At 45.5% G+C, this 21,676-nt stretch overlaps 1 protein-coding gene across 1 annotated transcript in view; it reads left to right on the forward strand.

Annotated features, from left to right (window-relative positions):
- The first annotated feature begins 14,250 nt into the window (after window positions 1-14,250).
- Window positions 14,251-21,676, forward strand: part of CAPN13 (calpain 13) — a 61,661-nt gene continuing 54,235 nt past the window's right edge. Inside the window, exons 1-2 of the mRNA XM_050948671.1 lie at window positions 14,251-14,285; window positions 15,530-15,901. The gene's annotated coding sequence lies outside the window, so the exon portion shown is untranslated. The remainder of the gene's footprint in view (window positions 14,286-15,529; window positions 15,902-21,676) is intronic.

Genomic DNA, 21,676 nt, shown 5'->3' on the forward strand with positions numbered 1-21,676 from the left:
TTCACTATACTAGACATTCCTTCAGACTTCTCAGTGAAGACCGAAACAAAGAAGTCATTAAGCATCTCTGCCATTTCCAAGTCTCCCGTTACTGTTACCCCCTCCTCATTGAGCAGTGGGCCTACCCTGTCCTTAGTCTTCCTCTTGCTTCTAATGTATTGATAAAAAGTCTTCTTGTTTCCCTTTATTCCCATAGCTAGTTTGAGTTCATTTTGTGCCTTTGCTTTTCTAATCTTGCCTCTGCCTTCCTGTGTTATTTGCCTATATTCATCCTTCGTGATCTGACCTAGTTTCCATTTTTTATATGACGCCTTTTTATTTTGTAGGTCACGCAAGATCTCAAGGGTAAGCCAAGGTGGTCTTTTGCCACATTTTCTATCTTTCCTAACCATCGGAATAACTTGCTTTTGGGCCCTTAATAGCGTCCCTTTGAAAAACTGCCAACTTTCCTCAGTTGTTTTTCCCCTCAGTCTTAGTTCCCATGGGACCTTGCCTATCAGCTCTCTGAGCTTACCAAAATCCGCCTTCCTGAAATCCATTGTCTCTATTTTGCTGTACTCCCTTCTACCCTTCCTTAGAATTGCAAATTCTATGATTTCATGATCACTTTCACCCAAGCTTCCTTCTACTTTCAAATTCTCAACAAGTTCCTCCCTATTTGTTAAAATCAAGTCTAGAACAGCTTCCCCCCTAGTAGCTTTTTCAACTTTCTGAAATAAAAAGTTGTCTGCAATGCAGTCCAGGAACTTATTGGATAGTCTGTGCCCCGCGGTGTTATTTTCCCAACATATATCTGGATAGTTGAAGTCCCCCATCACCACCAAATCTTGGGCTTTGGATGATTTTGTTAGTTGTTTGAAAAAAGCCTCATCCACCTCTTCCGCCTGATTAGGTGGCCTGTAGTAGACTCCCAGCACGACATCACCTGTGTTTTTTACCCCTTTTAGCCTAACCCAGAGACTCTCCACCCTTCCGTCTCCTATGTCCATCTCCACCTCAGTCCAAGTGTGTACATTTTTAATATATAAGGCAACACCTCCCCCCTTTTTCCCCTGTCTATCCTTCCTGAGCAAACTATACCCATCCACACCAACATTCCAGTCGTGTGTATTATCCCACCAAGTTTCAGTAATGCCAATAATGTCATAGTTGTATTTATTTATTAGCACTTCCAGTTCTTCCTGCTTATTACCCATACTTCTTGCATTTGTATAAAGGCATCTAAGATACTGGTTTGATTTTGCCTCCCAGCTTTGCCCTGACCCTCCTTCCTCTCTGCCATTATAGCCCGTGCTCCCTCCTGTTTCCAACCCATCTCCCAGGTCTTGTTCCCCACTTACCTGTGGGCTTTGCTCACCTGTCCCCGTCGAACCTAGTTTAAAGCCCTCCTTACTAGGTTAGCCAGTCTGTGCGCAAATAAGGCCTTTCCCCTCTTCGAAAGGTGAACGCCATCTGTTCCTAGCAGTCCTTCCTCAAATAGCATCCCGTGGTCGAGGAAGCCAAAGCCCTCCTGGCGACACCATCTTCGCAGCCAGGCATTCACCTCCACGATGCAGCTGTCTCTGCCCGGACCCCTACCTTCAACAGGAAGAATCGAAGAGAATACCACCTGCGCTCCAAACTTGGGCTGAAAGCCATCCCATCAAAGCAGTTTGAGCAAGTATAATCCTTGTTAATGCATCAGAACACCAACCTGAGGATTCCCACAGTAAGGGCTGTCACAGTTACTAGGCTAACTGCATTTCTATCTCCTCTCTGAGTGCACCCCCTCACATAGCAGGCCTTGTGCCTTTTACTTATCTTGAGACAGAATCCTGCAATGCTTCCACACTGTCAGACCAGACCCCGGGCTTATAATACCCTGTGCATCAGCTGTGCTTACCCAGCCTGTCCGACAGTTTGGACATGTGTGGTTCTTCCCTTTGGGAGTATGTGACTGGTGCTATCTAGAGTGACCAGAGAGCCTTCTCAAAACCAAAGGATTATTTGGTTTCATGGGAGGACCAAAGCATTTAGAGAAAACCAGATTTTTAAAAACCACAGCTACATGCAGGTCTATCTTAAACTAAAGCCCTACAATTCCCTCTAGTAACCTAACTCCTTCAGGTGCCCCAACATGCCTCTGTCCTCAGTGAGATTCACCCAAACAAAACCTCCCTTACATTAAATTGCTATAATCCTTTTGTTCTTCTGGGTTCTGGGGCTTTGGCGCTTCTGGACAAAACCAGCCCTGCAGGCTCAGTGGGAGATTGGACCGGAGTCCTCAGAGCCAACTAGTGTTTTCTCAGGTGTGGCTTATCTAAAGCCATTCTTTTCTTTCCAGCTTGTTTTTCCTTACAGCCTAATATATTCATAGAGTAAACATCCCTGTTCCGTACACAGCAGGCATAAACTATTACTGGGCAGCTCCAGTTCTGTCACGGGGTGTCATAACTTTCCTACTCAGATCGGAACCTTAGAGTTCAGAACATGAGAAGCTAGCATGAAACCTCCAAGCTTAATTACCAGCTTGGATCTGATATCGCTGCCACCAGCCAGAATTCCAGTGTCTGGCTCATTCTGGTCTCCCCAAAACCTTCCCTGGGGAAGCCCCAAGACTCAGATGCCCTGAGTCTCACCACAAAGGGAAATAACCCACTTCCCTTCCCCCTCTTTACCTCCTCCCAGATTTCCCCACCCTGAGTACTCTAGGAGATTCCCTGCTTCAAGTCCTTGAAACACCACACCGAGAAATCAAATATTTCTCTCCCCTCACCCAGAGGTTATGCAAATTCAGGTTTAGTAAATCTAACACAAAGAGATTCTCTCTTCCCCCCTGTCTTCTTCCTCCCACCAATTCCCTGGTGAGCTGCAGACTCAATCCCCTTGAGCCCCCACTAAAAAAAAACCCAACAGGTCTTAAAAAGAAAGCTTTATATAAAAAGAAAGAAAAAGACATAAAATGGTCTCTGTATCAAGGTGACAATATACAGGGTCAATTGCTTAAAGGAAAAAATGAATAAACAGCCTTATCCAAAAAGAATACAATTTAAAACATTCCAGCAACTACACACATGTAAATACAAAAAAACAATATAAACCTATTGTCTTACTATCCTTGTACTTACAACTTGGAAACAGAAGATTAGAAAACTTGGAGATAGAGAGATCACTCTCAGAGCTGAGAGGGTCACCGAACCAAGACAAAGAACTCACACCCAAACTTCCCTCCACCCAGTTTTGAAAGTATTTTGTCTCCTGATTGGTCCTCCGGTCAGGTGTTTCAGGTCACTGTTTGTTAACCCTTTTATAGGTGAAAGAGACATTAACCCTTAGCTATCTGTTTCTGACACGGGGCCTTTCACCAGACTAAACAGAGCTGGTGTCAAGAATGCTATAGTAGTGACTCCAGCAGCCACATAGATTAATCCACCTCCAGCTGACTTATAGCCTCACTTCCACCATGGCAACCTCGGGACCCACGAGTTCTACCAGGTTAGATAGTTGTAAGCTGTATCTAATCTTCAGGGTTTGAGGATACATTGAGGATGTCACTATCACACCCTTATTATGGTCCAGTCTCCACTTCCTTGAGGGACAAGCGCTCTCTCTCTCCTCTCTCCATTCAACCTGGAAACAGGACCCAATCATAGAGCCCTGCCTAGGAAACTCATGGACTCCAGTGGCTTGTAAAGCAGGTGTCAAATATCTGGTAAAAAACTTAGATCACTTACAATCCACAACATCACTACTCTGTCTCCTGAACAGCTCCTAGCACCACCCTGCTGGCTGAGGACACTGGGCCTAGGCCCATTCAGACATTGGAACGGTGCTGCATCCCACCGCAGCTCACTCTTATTTGAAGCCATCTGCCCAGCAGCTGAGAAAGTGCATAGCCTTAGAGCCACATTGGACCCACCCCTAACTGTGGATGCTCCAGAGTCCCAAAAATTGCCTTCCAAGCCCTGGAGCTTTACCATCATGGATGCTAATGAAAAGCAAACATTAATCCTATTTTGTATTTGTTTCTAATTGAATTATTCACTCAAAGCTGGGAGTAGCAACAGAGTCCCTGGAGTGACCTACCTGCAGCATCTGGAAGACAGTACCATGCCGGCTCATATTTGAATGGTTGGTTTTGCAAACAGGAAGGCTCAGGACTTGTTTTTTGAAACAAAAACTGAAATTCTGCAGAAATTGATACTTTAGTGCCCTCACTTTTCATGGAAATTTTCATTGTGAACTAGAGCTGGGTGGGAACCAGATTTTCAGTGTTGTGGGAAATTCCATGAGTTTGAATGGGTTCCCCCCACTCTGGAAGAACCACTCTCCCCCCTCAAAAAAATTTTTTCCACTAAATCAAATTCCCATCTAGTGCTAACTTTGGTGTATGACCAAATTCCAGCTTGGGCCAGACCAGGCTGTTTGGTTTGTAAGAACAGAGCAGTGAAGTTCAGAGTCCAGTTTCTAAGAATAAATATCCACTGATGGCATGATATATCTGCAAAGAGTTACATTTTCATGACAAATTCCCCCTATCTTTGCAATTGAATCCTACTCAAAAACTGATGTGCACCTTCATTATGTACTGTTAAATGGTTGCCATATTTCACATGAAAAGTAGCTGCATCTAATTGCTCAGCAAAGTGACTTGTGTGCTTAAGGCCAAATGCTGAAGTCCTTGATCTGTTTTTACTCAGGTAAACTCCTTCATGAGGAGCGAACACTGATTAAGGGCCTCCTAATTTGCCCCACAGTTTACACAGTCAATAAAAAATTGTGGTTTAGAATGAAAGATGCTTTCATATAAATATACGATTATAAACAGAGCAAAGAAGATCGTTTCTTGCCTATAAATAACAAGTAGAGGAAAGGAACTGGTAACATGAGACAGGTATACAAAATAACAAATAGGTTAGTAAAATTGATTGTTAGTTCTCTCTCATCCAGCCCCATAATACTAGAGCAATGGGACACACAATGAAAGTGACTGGTGGCAAATGTGCGTGTGTGTGTGTGTGTGTGTGTGTGTTTTTCTTTACAAAGCACATGGCTGTGCTCACTGTTCTGGGAAATTACTGGCCTGATTTTCCCCTCACTTACAGCCATGTAAATCAGGTGCAACTCTGCTAACGTAAATGGATTTACATCAACATAAAACCAGTGGAAATGAGAAACTTAGATGTAGTCAGAAATATATCACAAGGGATAACAGTCATGATACCTCAGCTCCGTGGGTGGAACTAGAATGCTTAAGCATACAGAATTTGTTGGTTCCCCATATTTTGTTGTTTCTCCTCCAGAGCATGTAAGAACAGGCCATTGCTAGAGGAAGTATATTGGCCAAGATAAATCACTGGGCTGTCCTACATAGAGATGGTTTGGGGGGAAAAGAGGACATTTCATAAAAGGGGTTTCATTTTATCCAACTCCCCTTCCACAATTTTTCATTTAACAACTACTACTCTCTCTTTTTTGTGACTAGTTTTTATTGACTTTTTAAAAGCTATTTATTTACAAGGTTTTAACATGTTTACAAATCCTTGCCACATAAATATCAGAAACGAAACTATCATTACAATGGTTAACTTTTGTTTAAAGAGACATTACACAGGAATAGGGTCATCAGATCTTTCTATTTAACAAGGTGATACCATATTACAGGGTGAGCATCATTACAGCACCTATAGTATTGTTTCTAGAGATTTTATTAAATTTCGTGAAATTTCTATATACACATATGAGATCAGGCATGTCTATCAAATGTCAATATTCAGAAAAATTGGATGGGTGTGCTGGTTTTTTTTTTCTGGTGACTGTACTTTTGAGTAATGAATAAAGGGTAACCAAATATCTATCGAATATCAGAGTCCTGCACTTAGGAAGGAAGAATCCCATGCACCGTTACAGGCTGGGGACCAGCTGGCTAAGCAGCAGTCCTGCAGAAAAAGACCTGGGGATTACAGTGGATAAGAAGCTGGATATGAGTCAGCAGTGTGCCCTTGTTGCCAAGAAGGCCAACGGCATATTCAGGACCGAGCCTACAGTTTTTGCCATCCCAAGCAGTGCACCGAATTGCCGCCGCAGATGGCAGGGGCAGTCCGTGTGCCCTTAGGGCGGCAGGCGCGTTTCCGCTGTGGAGGCACTTCGGCAGCAGCTTCTATGTTTAGCTGAAGCCACCATGGACAGCTAAATATAGAAGCTGCTGCTGAATTGCCACCACCGTGGAAAAGCATGTGCCGCCCTAAGGGCACACGGACTGCCCCCGCCATCTGCGGCAGCAATTCAATGCACTGCTGGGGGCAAAACAACAGGGACTGCCGCCCCTTGAAGATTGCCGCCCCAAGCACCAGCTTGGAATGCTGGTGCCTGGAGCCGGCCCTGGGCATATTGGGCTGTATTAGTAGGAGCAGTGCCATTAAATTGAGGGAAGCGATTATTCCCCTCTATTCGGCACCGGTGAGGCCACACCTGGAGTATTGCGTCCAGTTTTGGTCCCCACACTACAGGAGGGATGTGGACAAATTGGAAAAAGACCAGTGGAGGGCAACAAAAATGATTAGGGGGCTGGGGCACATGAATTACGAGGGGAGGCTGAGGAAACTGGGGTTATGTAGTCTGCAGAAGAGAAGAGTGAGGGGGGATTTGATAGCAACCTTCAACTACTTGAAGGGGGTTTCCAAAGAGGATGGGGCTTGGCTGTTCTCAGTGGTGGCAGATAACAGAACAAGGAGCAATAATCTCAAGTTGCAGTGGGGGAGGTCTAGGTTGGATATTAGGAAAAACTATTTCATTAGGAGGGTGGTGAAGCACTGGAATGGGTTACCTAGGGAGGTGATGGCATCTCCTTCCTTAGAGGTTTTAAGGCCCAGCTTGACAAAGCCTTGGCTGGGATGATTTAGTTGGTGTTGGTCCTGCTTTGAACAGGGGATTGGACTAGATGACCTCCTGAGGTCTCTTCCAACCCAGATATTCTATGATTCTATGATCTAAGCATACGTCTGTCCTTTATTTTTCTGGGCATGTATAATTGATGTGTTAATAGTTCCATAACCTCCCATACTTTTTGAACCAATCCTCTGTGGTTGGGCTATTTTTCTTTTTCTAATGAGAGGCTACCAATAATTGAGCCTCTACTAGAGGATGAAAGATTAATTCTTCATTTCCTTTTGTAAAGCCACTTCCTCTAGGAAGCCCCAGCAGGATTACTAAAGGATCATTTGGCAATAAATACCCAATAATTTCTGATATTTGGTTACAGATTGTATCCCAGCGCTCTCTGATGACTAGACATGTCTACCATATATGCATAAAATTTCCTCTTTCACCACAATTTCTCCAACGTTTATCCCTATTCAATTTACAAATATTTTTTAATCTGACTGCCATGAGTGGGAAACAGTATTTTAAAGAAACTTTCTTTGATTATTCTATAGGCCAAGACTGCTGGTCCTCTTTTCCAGATCAAATCCCATTCCTTTGGGGATAATTTGCCTATCCAGGTCCTTTTCCCAGCGGGACATATATAGCATTTTCATTTTTTTGTTTTGTTTTGTTTTGTTTTGTTAGCAGAGTCACCTGCAAAGAATGTTATAAATTATTTATAGTGAATTTTTTTCCCCCATAGTTAACTTTAATAGAAGTGATGAAATCCGGTCATCTGTCTGTATAAAACAGGTTTTCTAGAAAGCTGAGAAACATAAAGCCTGATTTGAAAGTACTGGTACCTAGGGAGAGTGGACCAGTTAAAGTCAGTTTTGATCTCCAAATAAGTTAGAAAAATTTCTCTACTGCGTATCTGGCCAACCATGTGTGTTCCATGGCTCTCCCAATCTTTGAAGCAATCTGGTTTATAATTTTAGTCAAAATCTAGATTATTTGCAATCGGTGTCATTGGTGAGGGAAAAAGAACTGATCTTGTCTCTAGTTCTGTCCCAAACCCATAGAGTAGCCTTTGTTAAAGGATGTGGGTAAATTTCTGGCAGACATGAGTTATTATTAATCCATGGTAGCCTAGCAATGTTTACACGGTCACAATTTTCTTGTTCAATATAGGCCCAGTGTTTGGCTGGGTTAGAGTGCCCTCAGTCCACTACTGCTTTGAGCCAGTACTCTAGTACCATAGAGTATTTGGAATAGCTCGTCCACCTTGCTTAATGGCTCTGTACAAAGTATCTGTTCTCTCTTTTGGTCTTTTCTTATTCCATGTAAATTCTAACAATATCCTCTCTGTTCTTGCTGGTATTTCAGCTGGGTTCATCACAGAAGGGTTATGAAAGAAGAACGCTATCCTAGGCAGACTGTTCATTTTGACTGCTGCTATTCTTCCCAATTAAGAAGTTGCATACTTCCCTCAGCACTCCAGATCTTTTTTCAGTAGCTGAAGTAATGGCTTGACATTTAAACCATAGAGCTCTTCTAGGTTGTTTGAGATTTAAATTCCCAGCTGTCTTATATAATTTGTTTCCCATTTGTACCCAAACGTCTTCTGGAAGAGTGACTGTTCAGTCTGGCAAATTTATAGCTAGCATTTCAGATTTGGCATAATTTAAATCCAGATGCTTTCTCAAAGTCCTGGATTTCTTTAGAAATTAATTGTAAGGAAACGTTTGGTTTAGATTTAAAAAAAACCCTAAACAATTAAAAGTACATAAAGGTCAATGACTTACAGCTTACATAAGTTTCCAAATACTGCATGTTTCAAGGGCTCACCAGCAGAATTATGCAATTTTGCAACTCTTCAGAGTGGCAGGACCAGACAATACTAAATAGACATAATACATTAAGGTAGGGGTAAAAGCAATAAAAGAGGAAAGGACATCCATAAATAAAAGGTTGAAGGGACCAGGGAGGGGAAAGGAAAAGGAAGGGGCATAACTGTTCACTTTTAAATGTTTGTCTGCACTAGAATAAAAAAAGGAGAGATGAGGGTACAAGAGTCAGAAGAAATATGTTCTCTATCTTTTTATTGTCCTCCCCTTTTTCCAGTGATGGGGGGAAAAGTCTTTAAAAAAGTAAGTGAGTTCTTCCCGCATCACATCTTTCTCTCACTTTTTTCCAGTGGGTGGGGGCGGAGGGAAGAAATGTAAGGGATTTTTTTTCCACCCGTGTGAATGAAACAAACTTCCCCCCAACAAAAGTCAATTTGCCACTTTTTTTAGGCAAAAGTGTTTAAAATGAAAATTTTCTAGTCGTGTACATTTTTCCTGAAAATGTTCCTGTTGGTCGAGAAGGCATTGTCCATCAAAAAAGTTCTGACAGAAGACTTTTAACTGGCTCTATTCCTATATAATGCTCTTCTGTTCCACTGCGGATAAGACTGCTTCCTGGAATCTCACTTTTCAGATAGAGGAGACGGCTAACATCACTCGTGCATAATCTGAAAGATAAAACCCTTCTCTCCAAAGAAATGGCACTACTGCAACATAAATGGCCAGAAATGGCATTTCCAGATATTTCCAGATAAAAGCACAGAGCTTGTCATACTGGACTTAGGCTGCTGGCCCATCAAATCATCCTCTTCTTCCTGGTGCAGCCCCCAAAACAGCCAACTAAAACACCCTAATGCACCAGGCCAAATGTGTGGTGGGGGACAGAGTGTGTGTGTGTGGGGAGGGGTACGTCAGCAAAGTATTCCTATCAGGCCTTTGCAGTAATGACTCTATACCCTGAAGCAGGATATTTCATTACCATTATCTTGTAGAATAACACACTGAGGGTATGTCTACACTACAGGATTATTCCAATTTTACATAAATCGGTTTTGTAAAATAGATTGTATAAAGTTGAGTGCACGCGGCCACACTAAGCACAGTAATTCGGAGGTGTGCGTCCATGTACCGAGGCTAGCGTTGATTTCCGGAGCATTGCACTGTGGGTAGCTATCCCATAGCTATCCCATAGTTCCCGTAGTCTCCCTTGCCCCTTGGAATTCTGGGTTGAGATCCCAATGCATGATGGTGCAAAAACAGTGTTGCAGATGATTCTGGGTAAATGTCGTCACTCATTCCTTCCTCCGTGAAAGCAACGGCAGACAATCATTTCGAACCCTTTTTTCCTGGGTTGCCCTGGCAGACGCCATAGCATGGCAACCATGGAGCCCGTTTTGCCTTTTGTCAGTCACCGTATGTGTACTGGATGCCGCTGACAGAGGCGGTACTGCAGTGCTACACAGCAGCATTCATTTACCATTGCAAGGTAGCAGAGATGGTTACCAGTCATTCTGTACTGTCTGCTGTGCCATTGTAAATTGGTGATGAGATGACGGTTATCAGTTATTCTGTGCCGTCTGCTGCGGTCATGGGTGCTCCTGGCTGGCCTTAGCTGAGGTCGGCCGGGGGCACAAAGACAAAAATGGGAATGACTCCCCCAGTCAATTCCTCCTTTATGGTTTATCTAAAAATAGAGTCAGTCCTGCCTAGAATATGGGGCAAGTGTACTAGAGAACCAGTATATCAGAGATCCAGAGAGCACAGCCACTCCGTGTCAGATCCCGCAGAAATGATGAGCTGCATGCCATTCACAGGGGGTGCCCCTGCAACAACCCCACTGTTTGATTCCTGTCTCCCTCAACCTTTCTGGGCTACAGTGGCAATGTCCCCCATTTGTGTGATGAAGTAATAAAGAATGCAGGAATAAGAAACACTGATTTTTAGTGAGATAAAATGAGGGAGAGACAGCCTCCAGCTGCTATGATAGTCCAGACAGGACATTAAACGGTGGGGGGAGCGGAGCCCAGCATCCCGCTGCTATGATAGTCCAGGCTGTCAAGTATAATTCCCAATTCTGGACCTTAGCGTCCAAAATATGGGTACTAGCATGAATTCCCCTAAGCTTAATTACCAGCTTAGATCTGATAGGCTGCCACCAATCAGGACTTAGAGTAGAGCGCCTGATAGACTCTAGTCTCCCCCAAAAACCTTCCCTGGGGGTCCCAAGACCCAAATTCCTTGAGTCTCACAACAAAGGAAAATAAACCATTCCCCTTCCCCTCCCTTCTTTCTCCCAGCTCCTTCCCGCCCTGGGAACACTAGGAGATCGCCTGATTCAACTTTTTGAATCACCACACCGAGAGGAGTGTTATCTTCCCCCTCACCCAGAGGCAATACAAGCTGCGTGAATTTAACACAAAGAGAAAATTTATCCTTCCCTTCTCCCCACCAATTCCCTTGAACCTTAACTAGGAGAAAAAAATCAAACAGGTCTTAAAAGCAAAACTTTTAATAAAAAAAGAAAGAAAAAAGTAAAAGGTTTATCTCTGCACTTTAGATGGTAAAAAGTTACAGGGTCTTTCAACTTATAAACAATAGAAAGAAACTTTCTCCAGTAGAAACACAATTTAAGCTACTTCCAGCAAGTACACATATGCAAATGGAAAAAAAAACAAATTAAAAGACTATGACCGCCTTTTCTTACTTACAATTCTGAATAGATAAGAGACTGTAGCAGGGAGATTGGCAGAAACCTAGTTGCACCTCTAGTCCCATCCAGGACCCAGAGAGAACAAAGCCAAACCCAAAACCCACAAACAAAGGCTTCCCTCCAAGAGATTTGAAAGTATTTTGTCTCCTGATTGGTCCTCTGGTCAGGTGTTTGCAGGTCACTGTTTGTTAACACTTTATAGGTGAAAGAGACATTAACCCTTAGCTATCTGTTTATGACAAGGCAGTAGAGAATCTTTTCTTTAGACATGAAGGGGGCGCGGGGGCTGATGGAATTCAGCCCCCAGTTGCTATGATGAGGAAGGTTACCAGCCATTCTGTACCATCTACCGGGAATGACTGGGAGTCATTCCTATTTTTACCCAGGCGACCCCGGCCGACCTCACCTGAGGCCAGCCAGGAGCACTCACGGGCTGATGATGACGATGGATAGCAGCCATATTGTACCATCTGCCACTGGGGAGGGGAGAGGATGCTGCTGTTCAGTGCCGCAGCATCGCGTCTACCAGCAGCATGCAGTAGACATAGGGTGACATATAAAAAAGTCAAGAAACGATTTTTTCCCCTTTTCTTTCACGGGGGGGAGGAGGGGGTAAATTGACGACATATATCCTGAAACACCCTGGACAATGTGTTTGACCCTACAGGCATTGGGAGCTCAGCCCAGAATGCAAATGCTTTTTGGAGACTGCGGGGACTGTGGGATAGCTGGAGTCCTCAGTACCCCCTCCCTCCCTCCATGAGCATCCATTTGATTCTTTGGCTTTCCGTTACGCTTGTCACACAGCACTGTGCTGTGGCCTCTGTCTATCATAGCCTGGAAATTTTTTCAAATGCTTTCTCATTTCGTCCTCTGTAACGAACCTGTGATAGAACAGATTTGTCTCCCCATACAGCAATCAGATCCAGTATCTCCCGTATGGCCCATGCTGGAGCTCTTTTTGGATTTGGGACTGCATCGCCACCCGTGCTGATCAGAGCTCCACGCTGGACAAACAGGAAATGAAATTCAAAAGTTCGCGGGGCTTTTCCTGTTTATCTGGTCAGTGCTTCTGAGTTCGGATTGCTGTCCAGAACAGTCACAATGGTGCACTGTGGGATACTGCCCGAAGGCCAATACCATCGATTTGCGGCCACACTAACCCTAATCCGATATGGTAATACCGATTTCAGCGCTACTCCTCTCGTCAGGGAGGAGTACAGAAACCGGTTTAAAGAGCCCTTTATATCGATATAAAGGGCCTCGTTGTGTGGACGGATGCAGTGTTAAATCAGTTTAATGCTGCTAAAATGGGTTTAAACGCGTAGTGTAGACCAGGCCTGAGCATCTCTAGTGCCTTCCATCTGAGGAGTTCAAGGTGCTTTACCAAGGTTATTGAATTAATTCTCATGACACCCCTCTGATGCAGGTATTTTACATGGACAATCTAAGACCACAGAGAGGTTAAGGGACGTATCCACAGTTGCACAGTGATTCAGGGGCAAAGATGGGACTCAAACCCAGAACTTTTAGCTCCTTGCCCTAACTACTAGACTGCTGAACCAGATCCTGAGGTCTTTACTCCAACTTTGCTTAATCCATACTCAGTAAAAACTTCTATCTGGCCAAATCCTGAGGCGCTGAGCACCTACTAACTTTATTGGGAGCTGTGGGTTCCCATCACCTCTCAGCTTTTGGCCCGCTGATGTCAATAGGAATTATAGCTGAATGAGGGTTGAATAGTTGTTGGTCCTTGTTTTTTTATAACCCAGAGACAATAGTTGACAGCATAGAAATTACTGTGTTTTGTACTCCCAAGATCCCAAAGCACTTTGCAGTCAATTAATTAATTCACACAACACCCTCTCTGAGGTAGATAAGTATTCTCCATTTTGCAAAAGGAGAAACTGAAGCACAGAGAGGTTTAAACAGCAAAGAATCCTGTGGCACCTTATAGACTAACACACGTTTTGGAGCATGAGCTTTCGTGGGTGAATACCCACTTCTTCAGATGCATGCATCTGAAGAAGTGGGTATTCACCCACGAAAGCTCATGCTCCAAAACATGTGTTAGTCTATAAGGTGCCACAGGATTCTTTGCTGTTTTTACAGATCCAGACTAACACAGCTACCTCTCTGATACAGAGAGGTTTAAGTGACTTAACCAAGGTCACGCAGGAAGTCAATGACAGAACAGAACACATGTCTCCTGATTCATGGGCCTGTATTTTTCAGCCATTAGTCTATTCATCTCATGGATTTCTTGTAAATATCACAAACACTTAACAGAGCAAATAATCCACTCACTCATTAACACAAATAAGTCTGTCTGCTTCCTGGGTTTGAGTACTTTTAAGCCACTGTGAAAATGGACACATCAATACAACCCTCCACAGAAAAGCTGACAGTCACAGAACAGTGTCATGCTGCAATAACCAAAATCCCCTGCCAGGAGGCTGATGGTGCTTTCTAATCAACTTTGCAATGAATATTTCTTAAATCATTGTTAATCCACCATTTAAGCAGAGATATTTGTTCCAGACAATGAATCACAATACCTAGAGGGGAATATACCTGCCGTTTCCCCAGAGAGCAGGTGATTAACAGACCACGTGTGCTTGTCAGATGTGCTGGCAGCAGTGGTGTTTATCACCTCAGAGCTCCTTGTCTGAAATGAAAGGAACTTTCCTTCCTGTTTTTGATGCAATCAGCTTTTATTTATGTGAGACAAGTGCGAAACTGCTCTTAAAGGAAAACTGTACCTGTTTTGCACTCGGGAGTAAATTCTGCTCTCAGTTACACAGATGCGCTTCCCACCGAAATCCAGACTGAGAGCAGGACTCTGATGGAGAAACGTGTCCCCACCCCCCTCAAATGTTCACAAGGTAAGAAGTAGTTATGAAGGAGCAACACTTTTACAGGAACAGTGATCCCCTGTATGACCCAGAGCTGAACTGAATGTTGAGGAAGAGGCTGAAATATTTGCTCAATGTTTTTTTCCCCTCTGTCAGGGGCACTATAACAATTTGTATAGTGTGGATTCTGAGAGCCATTTAACCAAACTGTAAACCTTGTATACGATGGAAGCTGCTTCAAGCCAGGGGGTGCTGCAGCACCCCAGCACCCCTAGCTCCAGCCCCTGTGCCCTCTGTTCTTCATTTTCTCCTTCCTCTGTGCTGCTGCGATTCCAGCCCACCCAGAATCAAGAGGAAGCCCGTCCCAAAGGGATTTCCACACCCAAGCACTTCAGGTAGTTTGGATAAGTCTGGAAATAAGGATCTGAATATTGAGGTGACTTTTTTCCCATGTCAAACCCCAATGCTGATCATCCCGAGCAACTCCTGAACACATCACTAGTAACAAGCACTTGCCATGGTGATTAAACTTGTTACCTTGAATAAGGGGTGATAAGGGCTCAAGGCGAAGACCTGCATTTGAACCTGCCTTTCTTGAGTGTCTGTATATTTATTTATGTATTTCCTCCAGTCCCTATGGAACTTCTCCGGAATGATGCAATAGTTTGAAAGGCAGAATGTTTATTCTACTGAGAGCTGGGGATTCAGCTGCAGAAGCCAGTATGCTCCTCCTCTGGGAGCTCTGGATTTTTTTTCACCAGACTGGAGAGTTACTTGTCTTTAGGGCTTGATTATTTATCTAATCTATCGAATCTTATCTATGTATAATGCGCCAATATATCATTTAGCCTGAAGTTAAGATTAAAATCGAAGGCCAAGATTTTCAAAAGCGATATGTGATTTGGCTGGCTCAATTTTTGGGTGCCTAATTTAAGACCCCTTAAGGGAGCCTGGTTTTCAGAAAGCACTGAGTACATTTCCTCTTAAAAGGGCCTGACTTTCAGATGCCTCAAGTTGGGGGTCCCAAAAATGTTATGTTTGCTGGGTGCATTTTTAAGCCTTGGCTTCAGGCTGTGTTAAGATGGGGTCCAATCCCAGAAAGCCTTATGAGTAATCCTTTCTCATGCTAGCAGTACCATATAAAGTAAATTGAACTACTCGCGTGACTGAGACAATGCAGAATCAGACTTATCGTTATTGCAAAGGATTAAGAATTAGATTTTAAGCATTAGTAGGTATTGATTGGCCTGAAATACCTACTTCTTGTATTACAGGTGGAAGAATGAAGCATGATCTTAGATTTCACACTTTGTGGTGAGCCTGCATTTCCTGGTGGAGCCAAGAAGAAAACCAATTAAGTGAAAGCTGGCAGCAGTCAACAAACCCTGCTCTGTTGTAACAAAAACCATAAGAGACCAACCATCAACTTGTATAGGAGAGCAAACAGGGTCATTGTAGAGGTCAGATAGAAGAGATGTGTATTGTGGCCCTTCTGCACCTGCACTATGGATTCTATACTTTGGTCCTGAACTGAGATTCACCCTGGCAATATTTACTCAAGGAGGTGGGGCAGTTCTTGTATAAAGCAGCACTGGATTGAAACTGAAAACCACGTATCTGTCGCCTTGTCACTGGAGGCATTACAGGTAAAACCTCACTTTGCTGTTCTACTTATTTAAAGATTAAATAGGAGAAATATTTAGTACTGGAAAAGCATCACAGATGCATCAAAAGGGATTTGGCTTGGGGAGATGGACTGGGATTCTAACATAGTCTTGGAGGTATAATGTGACCTGGAGGAATTGCTTCTCTGACTCCAATATATATGTGTGTGTGTGTGTGTGTGTGTGTGTGAGTGAGACAGACAGACACATTTTCAAAGAAGCAAGATGGGTTTGCTTTCCCCTAAAGAACCTCCCTGTGGAATGGTAAGTTGTCAGAAGTAACTGGTAGTGGAGATCCTAAGATAACAATGACTGCATTATATGCTGTAGTTAAACGATGCAGTAAAAAGGTAACTGGCAATGACCTGTGTTGTATATGTAAAATGAAGGAAATTTGACTTAATGAATAGTATATGAGAATTTCTCATGGATAGTGAAGAGTTAGAAGGCCGTGTCATGTGTCACTGGAAAGGTAACATCCGCAAGACTTACAATAGTATTGTGAATTTTGTCTTGATGTCTAGAGACATTATTGGCTTTCACACAGAGCACATGTAAGCTGCACAACATTGTCTCCCAATGTGGTGGGGTGGGGTTACTTGAATAATGCTTTCCCATCTTAGAGGAGCACTGTGAAGCTAACTCACTGGTGTTTATAAAGGGCTTTGAGATCCTTGGAGGACACGGTCTATAAAGAAAAAAAGACTTTCCCTGTGATTGCACAATGCAGGCTGTAGTCAAGGTTAAATATGCAGGTACACTGGGGGAGGGGAAATAGGGGTGGGCAGGATTTGTTGATTTCCCAGACTTCTAACAACCTATAAGGCTAAGTTCAGTTGTTTCCCCCTAAGAGACCGAAGCCAATCGGGTCAACATTTGGTGGAAATATTTTTAAAAGATGGATTGCGAACACTTTCTGAAGGGCAATAAAAGAGGCTGAACTGTTCAAATATGAAGTAGGAAAAAAACGTTCCTTCTTGCTTACTGCCTTATTTCTACTTTGGACTCAGTGGAAAACTGCAGAAAGAGCCACTGAATAGTGAGGTATATAATATTGCACCAAAAACGCTATTAAAAAAACATTAAGGTTGCAAAGCCAAGCACTCTGAAGTTAGGAAATGCCAGAACGAAGGTTGCTTGTGCACCTTTAATTCAGCACACTTGTGCATATGCATTATGAGGCACTCTTTAATTACTATGGTGAGAGATTGTGCCACACACTCTCTAAGAAACTGAGGAAGCATCTGATCAGTGGAGACCATCTTGTACAGCAAACAGGAGAAGATCAAGAATGAGCTCTCAAAACTGGAGACCCTCTTACAAAACCAACCTTCCACACAAACTTCCGAGTGGCTGGACTTTACAAAAACGAGACAAGGCATTTATGACACACACTTTACTTCTCTACAGAGGAAAAAGGACAGTAAACTATCTAAACTCCTACATGCCACAGGGGGCTACAACATTGGTACCTTTAACTCACCCAACAATATTGTTAATCTATCCAATCAAACACTTAGCCTGGTAGAAGAGTCTGTCCTATCTCAGGGACTCTCTTTTTGCCCCACCGCCCCCACACACATGACACAGTTCTACAGTGATCTGGAAGCCTACTTTCATCGTCTCTGACTCAGGGGATATTTTCAACTCACCACTGAACCCACAGGACCCCTCCTGCTAACACTACAAGAAGAAGAATTCTGCCTGGACTCCTCCTGATGGTCAAAATGACAGGCTGGACTTCTACATAGAGTGCTTCCACAGACGTGCACAGGCTGAAATAGTGAACAAACAGCATCACTTGTCCCATAACCTCAGCTGTACACAGGGCCGGTGCAACCATTTAGGCGAACTAGGTGGTTGCCTAGGGAGCCAAGATTTGAGGGCACCAAAAAGCAGCGCCCTCAAAAAATTTTTTAAATGGTTGCAGCTGCTGCTGCTGGAGAGGCAGTCTGAGCTGCCCGCGGCAGCAGCTGCCTGCAGCCGGCAGCCCAGGGCGCCCCTGGGGTCAGCGCGCAGCCGCTGCAGCCCGGCAGCCCAGGGTGCCCCCGTTAGGGAGCCGCAGCGGCAGCCCGGCAGCCCAGGGTGCCCCCGGGATCAGGACGCAGCCGCGGCAGCCCGGGGTGCCCCCAGGGTCAGGGTGGCAGCCCGGCAGCCCAGGGCGCCCCCGGGATCAGGACGCAGCCGCGGCAGCCCGGGGTGCCCCCAGGGTCAGGGTGGCAGCCCGGCAGCCCAAGGCGCCCCTGGGATCAGGACGCAGCCGCGGCAGCCCGGAGCGCCCCCAGGGTCAGGGTGGCAGCTCGGCAGCCCAGGGCGCCCCCGGGATCAGCGCGCAGCCGCTGCAGCCCGGCAGCCCAGGGCGCCCCCCGGGTCAGGGAGCCGCTGTGGCAGCTGCGGCAGCCCAGGGCGCCCTCCGGGATCAGGGAGCCGCTGCTGCAGCCCGGCAGCCCAGGGCGCCCTCCGGGGTCAAGGTGGCAGCCCGGCAGCCCAGCAGCCCAAGGCGCCCCCGGGATCAGCGCGCTGCCGCGCGGCAGCCCAGCAGCCCAGGGCGCCCCCCGGGTCAGGGAGCCGCTGCGGCAGCACAGAGGTTTGAGCTGACGGTGTCTGCGCTGACCCAGGGGAATCCCTGGGCTGCAGGCAGAGGCTCAGAAACCCTCTCCCTCCCAGAGCAGGGGCTCCAGCCTCTGCAATTTTTCTCATTGCCAGCGGGGGCGCTGGCGGCTGGGCAGAGCTGTGCAGCTCTGCTTAGGGCACGTGGCAGGGGCCCATCGACAGGGGCGCAACACCAGGGCTTCGCTTCTGGAGGAAAGCAGCGGCTGCCCCCTGGCTCAGCCTCCATGTCAGCCCCAGCGAGGGGCACGGAGAAGAAAAAAGCCTCAGCAGTGGTCTGGTGGAGCGGAGGAAAAAAGAGTACCCTAGCGCTCATGCATTGGGCAAGGTAAGCAAGTGCCTCCCCATGGGTCAGCCTCAGTTGCCTGTGCTCCTGCCCCCTTGGTCCTTAGCTGGTCCCTGCTCCTGCTCCCCTTGTGCCTGGACAGCTGGAGAGAACAGCAGCCTGCAGAGCTGAGCTGCCCCAGTGCCCCCAGGCACCCCCCTGACCCCATCCCCCCCACAGCCCTGACCCCCAGCTCTGAGCCTAGTCCTTCTGAGCTGGAAACCCCCTCGACCTCATTCCCCCACAGCCCTTACCCCTAGCTCCGAGCCCAGTCCCTCTGAGCTGGAAACCCCCTGACCCCATCCCCCCAACAGCCCTGAACCCCGGCTCTGAGCTCAGCCCCTCTGAGCTGGCATTTGGGGGGGGGGGGCTCAAGATGGAATTTTCACCTAGGGCGCAAAATATCCTTGCATCGGCCCTGGCTGTACAGAATGCAACACGATCCACAACCTCAAAAACAACTCTGACATTATAATCAAAGAGGCTGACAAAGGAGGGGCTGTAGTCATCATGAACTGGTTGGATTATGAATAGGAGGCTGCCAGGCAACTCTTCAACACCACCTTCCACAGGCCACTATCTTCTGATCCCACTGAGGAGTACCAAAAGAAACTACTCCATCTGCTCAAGAAACTCCCTGCTATAGCACAGGAACAAATCTACACAGACACACCCCAAGAGCCCCAACCAGGGATATTCTATCTGCTACCCAAGATTCATAAACCTGGAAATCCTGGACGCCCCATCATCTCAGGCATTGGCACGCTGACAGAAGGATTATCTGGCTATTTGGACTCTCTCCTCAGACCCTATCCTACCAGCACTCCTAGCCATCTTCAAGACACCACAGACTTCCTGAGGAAACTACAATCCATTGGTGATCTTGCTGAAAACACCATCCTGGCCACCATGGATGTAGAAGCTCTTTACACCATTCCACACAAGGATGGACTACAAACTGTCAGGAATGGTATCCCAGATGAGGCCACGGCACACCTGGTGGCTGAACTTTGTAACTTTGTCCTCACCCACAATCATTTCGGATTTGGGGACGACTTATACCTTCAAGTCAGCGGCACTGCTATGGGTACTCACATGGCTCCACAGTATGCCAACATTTTTAAGGCTAACTTAGAACAACACTTCCTCTGCTCTCGTCTCCTAATGCCCCTCCTCTACATTGATGACATCTTCATCATACGGACCCACCGGAAAGAGGCCCTTGAAGAATTCCACCTGGATTGCAACAATTTCCACCGCACTATCAACCTCAGCCTGGACTAGTCCACACAAGAGATCCACTTCCTGAACACTACAGTGCAAATAAGTGATAGTCACATAAACACAACCCTTTACCGGAAACCTGCTGACCCCTATACTTACCTACATGCCTCCAGCTTCCATCCAGGATACATCACACGATCCAGCAGCCAAGCCCTAAGATACAACCGTATTTGCTCCAATCCCTCAGACAGAGACCTACAAGATCTTTATCAAGAGTTCTTAAAACTACAATACCCATCCAGTGAATGAGGAAACAGATTGACAGAGTGAGACGGGCACCCAAAAGTCACCTGCTACAGGACAGGCCCAACAAGGAAAATAACAGAACACCACTGGCCATCACGTACAGCCCCCAGCTACAACTTCTCCAGCACATCATCAGTGATTTAAAACCTATCCTGGAAAATGATCTCTCACTCTCACAGACCTTGGGAGACAGGCCAGTCCTTGCTTACAGACAATGCCCCAACTTGAAGCAAATACTCACCAGCAACTACACATCACACCACAGAAACACTAACCCAGGAACCAAACCCAGTAACAAACCCCACTGCCTACTCTGTCCCCATATCTACTCTAGTGCCACCATCATAGGACCCAACCACATCATCAGGGGTTCATTCACCTGCACATCTACTAATGTGATATATGCCATCATGTGCCAGCAGTGCCCCTCTGCCATGTACATTGGCCAAACCAGACAGTCTGTATATAAAAGAATAATGGACACAAATCAGACTTCAGGAATGGTAACATAGAAAAGCCAGCAGGAGAACACTTCAGTCTCCCTGGACATTCAATAACTGATACTTCAACAAAAAAACTTCAAAAACGGACTTCAAAGAGAAACTATAGAGCTACAATTCATTTGCAAACTTAACACCATTAATTTGGACTTGAATATGGACTGGGAGTGGTTGCCTCACTACAAAAGCAATTTTCCCTCTCTTGGTATTGACACCGCCTCATCAATTATTGGGAGTGGACCACATCTACCATGACTGAATTGGCCTCGTCAGCACTTGTTCTCCACTCCTAAGGTATCTCTCTTCTCTTCATGTGCCAGTATATTTATGCCTGTATCTGTAAATTTTCACTTCAAGCATCTGAAGAAGTGGGTTTTTTATCTATGAAAGCTTATACCCAAATAAATCTGTTAGACTTTAAGGTGCCACTGGACTCCTTGTTGTTTTTGTGGATACAGACTAACACAGCTACCCCTCTGATCTTTAATTTCATGATCACTTATATTTTCATAGGACCCCGGCCTATCTGACTTACCTCTTCTAGAGAGCATTGTCTTACCCTGTGATGAAGGGAGAGCTGATCTCTGGTTGTCCATGATGCAAGGTGTTTCAGGGTCTTCATAGTGCCATGCTTTGCTCCCTCCAAACACAGATGTTGGTTTGAAGAAACCTTCTAATGCTCAGAGTGAAATTCCTCCGTATGGAGGCGTCCAGCACAAGGGGAACACCACACACTCAAGTCTCATTTAAACCCCAACAGCCTGATTCGCTATTGCCCTGCGCCTTGCATAG

This window comes from Gopherus flavomarginatus, chromosome 4 (assembly GCF_025201925.1).
Source record: "Gopherus flavomarginatus isolate rGopFla2 chromosome 4, rGopFla2.mat.asm, whole genome shotgun sequence".
In the NCBI taxonomy this organism is placed as follows: Eukaryota; Metazoa; Chordata; order Testudines; family Testudinidae; genus Gopherus; species Gopherus flavomarginatus.